The sequence below is a fragment of the Eupeodes corollae genome, chromosome 1 (genome assembly GCF_945859685.1).
Source record: "Eupeodes corollae chromosome 1, idEupCoro1.1, whole genome shotgun sequence".
Classification (NCBI taxonomy): Eukaryota; Metazoa; Arthropoda; class Insecta; order Diptera; family Syrphidae; genus Eupeodes; species Eupeodes corollae.
This window is the reverse complement of record NC_079147.1, coordinates 140,376,932-140,385,865: the sequence shown is the minus strand read 5'-3', so window position 1 is coordinate 140,385,865 and position 8,934 is coordinate 140,376,932.

Here is an 8,934-nt window from a genome sequence, read left to right as displayed (position 1 = left end):
TTTTATGCCGGGAGAAATGTCATGAATAGCCTAAAGATATACAAAAAAAAATTGACGTTTACAGAACACTCTACCGTTATGAGTACAAGAAATTTAGGGCTCTATGCACAGCAAAACAGCGTAATTATTATCAATATATCACAAGTCAACTAGCATCAGTAAAGACAACAAGTAACTGGTGGAAACTGGCAAAAAAAATACGTAACAAAACGAAAGCAACATGACGCAAATATAAACACATTAGAGTTTAGAACACACTTTCAAAACCTTCTCTATCAAACATTGTTCACAGAAACATCTTTCGAATATGCTTCAAATACAGTTGCATATATATGCACTTGCTTGATGAGGAAATTGAAATCAGGGAAGTTCTTGCAGCTATTACTACGGCAAAGGACAATAAAGCTCCCGGAATCCATGGAATTCCATTTGAATTTTATAAAAATGCAACGCCCAACTTAATCTTAGAAATTCATGGTCTATTCAGCGATACCTTTCGCACTGGTAAAATTCCTGACTCATTCAATCAATCAATCAATAATATTCCCTCTTTTTAAGAAAGAAAATCCCAAGGATGTAGCTAACTACCGTGGTCTGTCTTTTATGGACACTATATATAAGCTGTTCACAACTGTTCTTCTGAATAGACTAAGCCAATGGGTCAAAGCAAATCATATTTTAAACGAATTCCAAGCTGCATACAAAGAAAACTACTCAACCACGGACCAAATCTTCGATCTCTCCTGCCTTATAAGCCTTAAGCTTAACCGGAAATATAAACTGAATGCGCTTTTCATAGATTTGAAAGCTGCGTTCGACAATATTAACAGCTAGGTATGTATATCTACAAAAATGGTATTGATTCTTAAAGCCAATACCTTAATACCAACAACACTGCTACAGTATGGAACGGCACTCATATCAGTGACTTCTTCCCTATTAATCAAGGTGTGAAACAAGGTTGTGTTCTAAGCGCTCTGCTATTTATTTTGTTCTTAAACGACCTTGATTCTAATTTGCCGTGTGGAGTTACTATGGAAGGAGTATCGGTAAAAGCTCTATTTTACGCAGACGACATAGTGCTACTCTCAGATAATCCTGCTTCCTTACAGATAATGATAAACAGCTTTGCAAATTATTGTTTCAAATGGCAACTGCATGTGAACCTAACAAAATCAGCTGAAGAAAAATGGAAGTACAACGACACCGAGATCAAGTACCTAGGAGTAAATCTCACATACAATATGTCGTAAACGGATCATCTTACGAAAAGGCTAGTAATGTCTAAGAATTCAATTAATGCTACTTGGTCAAACTTTATCAGAAATAAGAACATACAACACTCAGATAAATTCAAAATATACGAAGCTGCTTCAAAGTCTATAATGAATTACTGTGCCCAAGTTTGGGGATATTCGGAGAATGACGAAGTTGAGAAGTTGTAAAGGTTTTTCTTTAAAAGATGCTTCTCCCTTCCTAATAACACGCCAAACTATGTTCTCAATATTGAAACTGGTCTAAGAAAAGCTTATATTACGACACTAAAACACCACTTTAGATACATCCAAAGGGTAAGCACGCTTCCTGAAAACAGACTGCCAAGAAGACTTATGGATATCATCCTGAGAAAAAAGATCTACTGGGCTGACAAATGGTCAGAACTCTTTAACGATCTGAACATTCAGTTTGACTGGAGCACTAAGTCTGAATGGAAGGCACTGCACGTAGAAACTTGCGAAAAACTTGTAGAAAGGCATTGGTCGGAACACACTAATAGAGCTCTACAATCACGATTCCATGATGAATATTGAAACTTGAACTATGCTGAGGTACCAAACTATTTCAATGATAGCCACTCGCGTAAAATGATAAGTATGGTATTAAAGTACAGTTGTGGATCGCTTAACCTCAATGCACGAGCATTTAAAAATAATACGGATGGAATTTGTACGATCTGCAACTTTGACGCTACTGAAAATACGTATCAGTTTGTAGGAGTGTGTCCTTGTTTCCGAACTTACAGAAAAAGATTCCTTGGAAGCGAAAAACTTAACCGTGTCAGTTCCTAGAAATCCTGAATGGCCAAAACTATTTTCAACTTTACAATTATTTAAAAAACGCTCTTAGGTATAGAAAACTAATAATTAATGAATATTCTTAAAAAATACACCAATCCAACGCTGAACTTACTTAAGTAAACAATTTCATTTCATTTAATTTATATTATTACGAAAACCATGAAATTGTTAATATTCAGAAAATACATTTTTTTATCTTTCTATCTATCTATCTACTGCTTGAAAAAAAAATTAAAACTTTTTGTTGCATAGGAGTATTATTAATATCAATTTCAACATTGAAGCACACCGAAATTGAATTACTGCAATGATACCGAAATTGGAACCCAATAATTATATCCTGTTTAGATCTATTAATTGGCAAACGTTAACATCTCTAATTTTACATGCTGATTGAATTGAACATCGTCCCACCATTTATTTAATTAAATTTGACTACTATTTTCTATGAATAGTAAGTTAAAAAAAAAAAAAAGAATTCACAAAAATTGGGTCGGTCGTTTATGTACTATATCAATTTAAAAAAAAAGTTGAAATTGCGAACAAAAATTACCAAAGAATTCAATTACAATTTTTCAATTACTTTTAAATGAAATTTCAGTATTTCAATTATGTATTACATTTAATTGAAAAGCTTTAATTACTTACGATTGATCAAAACAGCAGTAATGATAACTTTTTCGTTTTCCAATAATCACTACAAACATTTAAATAATTTTTGTGATAGTGATTTATATTTTATGCAATATTACAAAATAATTTCCTCACTTTCCAAGTTCTTTTATGTTTGTTGTTTTGAATCAATAAATTTATAAGAAGATCAATTGAGGCGTTCAGAATGTGAAGGGGTTAAGTGACATTTTTGAATTTTTTAATTTTTTTTTCAGCAGATAAAAGCATCAAGCGACAACTTACATTTTGGTCGTATTAGCTCTTTTCTAGTCCCATTAGTTTCGAAGTTAGCATAAGATAAAGGGGATAAAAAAAGTTTTGTTTTTATCTTTAGTATGGCATAAAGGTGATAACTTAGCACTTAACACTTTTATGAGCCTAGAAAGAATTTTGAGTGAATATTTTTCTTTTTTTTTGCAAAAAGGTGTTAACTGATCACCTTTAACCAATTAAAAAAATCTGTTCTGAAGAGGTAAGAGATGTAAACTTTACAAGAGAAAAATCGCTCAACGGAAGGAAGAAAAAATTGAAAATGCCAAATAAATGTAGACAACGTAGTGCATTTCTCCTTAGAGCACGAGGAAAGGAATATACATACATATTTCTAAAAAAGGCCTTACAATGAAGGAAGAATCAGTAGCTTTAGGGCATCTTTGTGAACCAAACAAAACAGATCAATTTGTTCCAATAAAATTGACTTGGAAAAACGAGAGGAGTTATTAAGAAAATTTTAAAATTTAAAAAATGCCTTACTTTTCAAAAGCATTTTAAAAAAATTCCAAACTGAAAAAAATTAAAAAGCCAGTATTCAGTTAATTAAAACGTAAAAAGTGAACGAATTTGTTAGGGAGGGTGCTCTTTGTTCTCTTTACCAGGTTGGCAGAAAGAAAATTAAGGTTATACAAAATAAGTTAATGGAATGTTTCACGCCCAAACAAAATTACTGAAGAAGTTATAAAATTTATTACCGACTATATAATCAAATTTCTATCCGAGAAACCGCATTACTCGAGGAACAAGAACCTTTTCAAACGATATCTTTCACCATTACTGAAAAATGAATACCTCAAAAATGTACGGTCTTTATACGGAAGAATGCCTCGAAAAAGAAAATGACGAAGAGTTTATTGTTAAAGAATCTTTATATAGACACATCTTTCAAACAATCTGTTTTTCAGGCATCCAAGGAGTGACAACTGTAGCACATGTGATGCTAAAAACAATGCCACACAACACAGATTGAGATATTAAGCTGCTTTTGAGACCCAAGAAAAAGATCGTAAAAATGCAGGAACAAATTCAAATATCCAAGACTTCCCAAGAGAAAAGAAAACAAAAAACTTCCAACTAAAAAAATTAAAAATTGAACTGACCGGATGAAATTTGTACCATAGTAACACCGTTCGTTCTATTAAAAGGATATAGCCGGGCGCCCTGAAGATAAAGTTGAGAAAAAAAAAATAAAAAATAACGCTTCACTTACCCCCTTCATAAATAAAAATAAAATAAACAAAATTTGTATGCATAAAAATGCTAAATGTCCAAAACAACACTTTGTAATGAATTTAAATAAAATGATTTGCTATACCTAAACTACTTTTTTAAACTTTTTATGACTCTTTTCTAAATTTCTATAATTTTCAGGGAATAGGTTATAAGCCAAAAACTTTAAACGAAGATTGCTTGAAACTCGAAATATGTCTTCTTCGCATTCTCAGGTCTTCAAACAACTTGAATGTAATTATAAAGTACTTTCTCTCAAGAACTTGAATAAACCCATACTATTTTGAATTTAGTGCACGTATGTAATTAGCAGCTGATTGTGAAACTTCAAAATCATTCTCCACTAACTTTGTAGCCGAATTTTTTACACTACGTCGGAGGGAAGATTTCAACTACTTTTTTAGTTAGATTTAGCCAATCAGAATCCCTTGACTACGTAGCCACTATCTTTGTGAATTCGACCAATTTTTTGGGATTCGTTAAAGTTTCCGATTACGATGAAATTCATGATAGGCCTGATAATTATTTTAGGCTCTCCAAATAGCCACCCAAAAAATTTTAAATAACCAATTAAAAATTTGATGGGAAAGGGAAATTCTATCATATGTATTCTGATATTTATAATATCCTATACTTGTAAACTGTTTTTAAGAAATTGCTTATGGTTTTCCAGTCACACTCTAGAAGTTGGATAGTTTCCTGCATAGTTAATGATTGTTTTTCAAAGGAAATTTGCTTTTGTGCTTTAAATATTGAGCATAAACTTGTGATATGAAAGCAATCTTTTTTCGATCTTAGGTTGTAAAGCGTACAGAATTGATTAAAGCTTCCATTATAAGGGTTACCATTTAAGGAGAGAGCTCACACCTTGCTTTGAATACCTATCACGGATATTTCAACATAGCTAAGTGAGTCGTGAAAGTAGTTTTTCTAGTTTAGATTATAATAAAGCTGACTGTATAAGATTCTACTTTCAGAATTCCGAGCCTTAACGATGAAGCCATGCGGTATAGTTGGTCTTTCAAATTACGATGGTTGCTCACATCAATATTTAAGGTTTCCCCACAAGCGTTGCCAATAGATTGCCATCATTCATACCACCATATTCCGCATCTCATACATTCCTCGTACTCATATGACCCCCAAACTTGAGAAGCATATCAAAGAGTTGATTTAACTACTGCATTGAATATCTTATATTTTGCAGATAAAATTATTCTTTTTTTGGAAACACACATTCTTCCAAGATAGGTTTAACAAGCTTTGAGAGCTATTGGCTTTTTCGGTTAGGTATTTGTTGAAATTTAAAGGCTAATTTAGTTTAACTCCAAAATATTTGACCTTTTTAGCGGTTTCTAGAAAATGACCGTCATAAGTCTATTGCCTTTCATTGCGAACTCTTGGATATAGCGCAAACACTATCATTTTTGACTTCTCTGTCTTAATTGTTAGTCCCCATCTTTTGCAGTCACACGATAAGCGATTAATCATTAATTGCATAAATATTCTGGTGATTCAGATAGTATGACAAGGTCATCTGCATATAACAACACATTAATGGTAGTATTTGCAATTCTTACTCCTCCGGGAAGATCATCTACTACGTCGTGTATAAGCAGAGAAAACAACAATGCACTGAGGAGACAGCCTTGTTTCACGCCAGTAAATTTTTTTGCTCCTGGCATGAAACGCTTTGACAATGATTGACTGATTAAATATCTGATCAATGGTTGAATAATTTTTTCTGAAGCCCGCCTTAAGATCAGATAGAATATTTTTCCGTTCGACCCACTTTTTAAGTCTCTCTACAAGAACGCCACAGAATATTTTCGCTATTACATTCATAAAAGAAATTCCTCTGTAATTTTCCACAGCGTCAAAAGGTCCTTTTTTGTGAATAGGAAATTTTACAGACTTTTTAAAGAAGAGGGGATTTCAGCTGTGAAGAAAACTTTGTTGTAAAGAATTTGGAGATTGTTAAAGAATTTAGGTGTAGCATTTAAAAAAAAAACTCGTATGGAATCCCGTCTTCATCTGGAGCTTTTCCATTCTTCGCATTTAGGATCACAGATTGTTTTTCCTCAATTGATATATCAGCGTCTAGCTATATATCAATTATCAGGACTATCGGCCTGTCATCAGATAATCCTATAGAGACCAACAATCCAACATCCAGTCCATGATCCGGTCATCGCAGTTTGGATTATTCTAGCGAATCAAAATACTGTCATGAAATTTGACGTTTGTGTTGTATGTAGTGGTGAGCGTCCATTTTCCGGAGTATTTTTGAAATTAAAATTTAATTTCTTTTAAATTGTCGTCGAGTGCGGTCATACCTTCATATTGTTTACATTAAGTAAGTAAAATTAATGAAATAAAATAGATACACATTTAAATTCTTATATTGTTGTTGTTTACTACTACTCAAAGGCATCTTTTTTATATAATTTGTTTTAATTTTATTTTGAAAAAAAAACAACTACCGGCACAAAAGGTAAATCAACAAAAAAAGTAAATAACAGATTAACCCTTGTGTCAAATTTGACATTTGAGGTTGCTCATGTCAAGACATAATATGCCCAGTAAAAAAAAAACTGGATTGCGGAAGAAAAGTTGGATTGGATTTTACTCTTGTAGACCCTCAGGGAACTGCGTTGACCGGATCATGGACTGGATGTTGGATTGTTAGCCTCTATTGGATTATCTAATGACAGGCGATAGTCCTGTCATCGGAAATGTTCAATGGAGACCCCAAGTTAGTAAGTGGCCACACTGCTTGTATATTTTTTTCCCAACTTATTTCTTTTAGTTTCCTTGTTTTCAAACTTCAATTTGTAAGTTTTGTTGACTTCTTTCGGATCAAAATATTTGCAAAAGTTTACGCAAAATAGCACATTTGTCTTCTAGCATCAACCAGAAAATTGTTCATAGTCAATTCTGTTTTATTTTCCTAGAAAAAAAGATACAATTTTTCTGGAAAAGTTTCTCATTTTATGGCTTTTTGTATCTACATATATTTTTGTGAACACAATATATTTAATTTTTGAAAAAAGCTACGTTTACCATTTCTAACATTTCTGTATGAGATGCACCCAAAACCTCTCTAAACTATTGTATGTTGGCTCTTAAATAAGGCATAGGTACTAAGAAAACTTTTGAATCTTGGAATACTTTCATTTGTAGAGAGTCGTCCAAATTACATAGTTAGACCTTGATTTGCTGGATAACAGTGTTCTTTTTATTTTGTGAGCCTCCTTTACAGAACATTGAAGACATTTTTAATCGTTGCCTAAGAACATGTCTTAATATTAAGTGCGTGAAATCCCCCCACCCCCTCTTGTTGTCAGAAGATTTTAAGACAAAAGTCTCCATCAAACATTTAAGTGTAACTTGAACGGTTTTTGCAGCGCCCACAAGAATGGCGCAAGAATTTTTTGCTACAACATGACAGTAATCGTTATATTTTGAACAATTCACGAATGCGTATGTATAATTTATAGCTGATAATTTATTATAATTAAATTGCACCAACTACAAAGGCATCAATCTTCTGAACATTGCACATAAGATCCTTTCTGCCGTATTATGTCAACGTCTGAAGCCGTTCGTCAACAACCTGATAGGTTCTTATTAGTGTGGCTGCAGACCAGATTATTCCACCATTGACCAAATATTCACATTACGGGGAACCCAAGAACTTCAAATCGATACCTACCATCTCTTTGTTGATTTTAAAGCCACGTATGACAGCAACTCTAGGAATGAACTCTGTAGAGCAATGGGCAGGTTCAGGCATAAATTATTGTCTACACTCTTCAGGCAAGTTCCCATTTATATTGCAAAGAATTATTAGTTATTTCTTTTCTAAATTGAAAAAGAACCTTTTTACCATAAGCATTAAATGAAGTTGTGCAGAAAATAAATTAATCATAGAGTAATAAAGTTCAGCTTTCAGTTGAATAAAAATAAACGTGATCAAATGTCATTTTGGCAGAAGTAGACTTGACTTAATAGTTGGGGAAATTTTTCGTGACTAACTTTCCATTAAAGTTACCTTAATTGGCAGCTGGCCAATCAAATACTAAAAACATGCCTAATTTTCAAGTTTTTTATGTCGTCTGAACCGACCCAATGTCTGTTTTTGGAATCCCTGTCAAACTTATCCGTTATTTCAGAATGACGTTGGAGAATGCACGCTGCAGACAGAAGAGATCACACCGATGCATTTGATGTCAAAAAAGGTTCAAGCAAGCGATGTACTGTCACTTGTACAAAACTCAGCTGTCAACAGTAAAACCACAATATCCAAAGGGCCATCCAATTACTCAGATACGCCAATGATAATTACGTAATTGGAAGATCAAAGCGTTAGTTCAGTGGAGCATTGCGACGGAAAAGGAGAAGTTCGGTTAAGTGGTCAATGAGGGCTAGACGCTAGACGCAGTGTATGCTATCATGGTCATCAAGAAAGGACATTGAACGACGACGTCTTGGACAAAACGTCACAATGGCAGCTATAACTTTGAGGTAGCTAGAGTCTTTGTCTACCTAGGCACTGCTATAAATTCAGACAACGACACCAGCGCTGAAATCAAACGAAGAGTGACTCTCTCAAATCGCAGCTTCTTTCAACATTCATCATCCCGGTTCTCATTTATGGCGTCATTACCCTTTCAAAGAA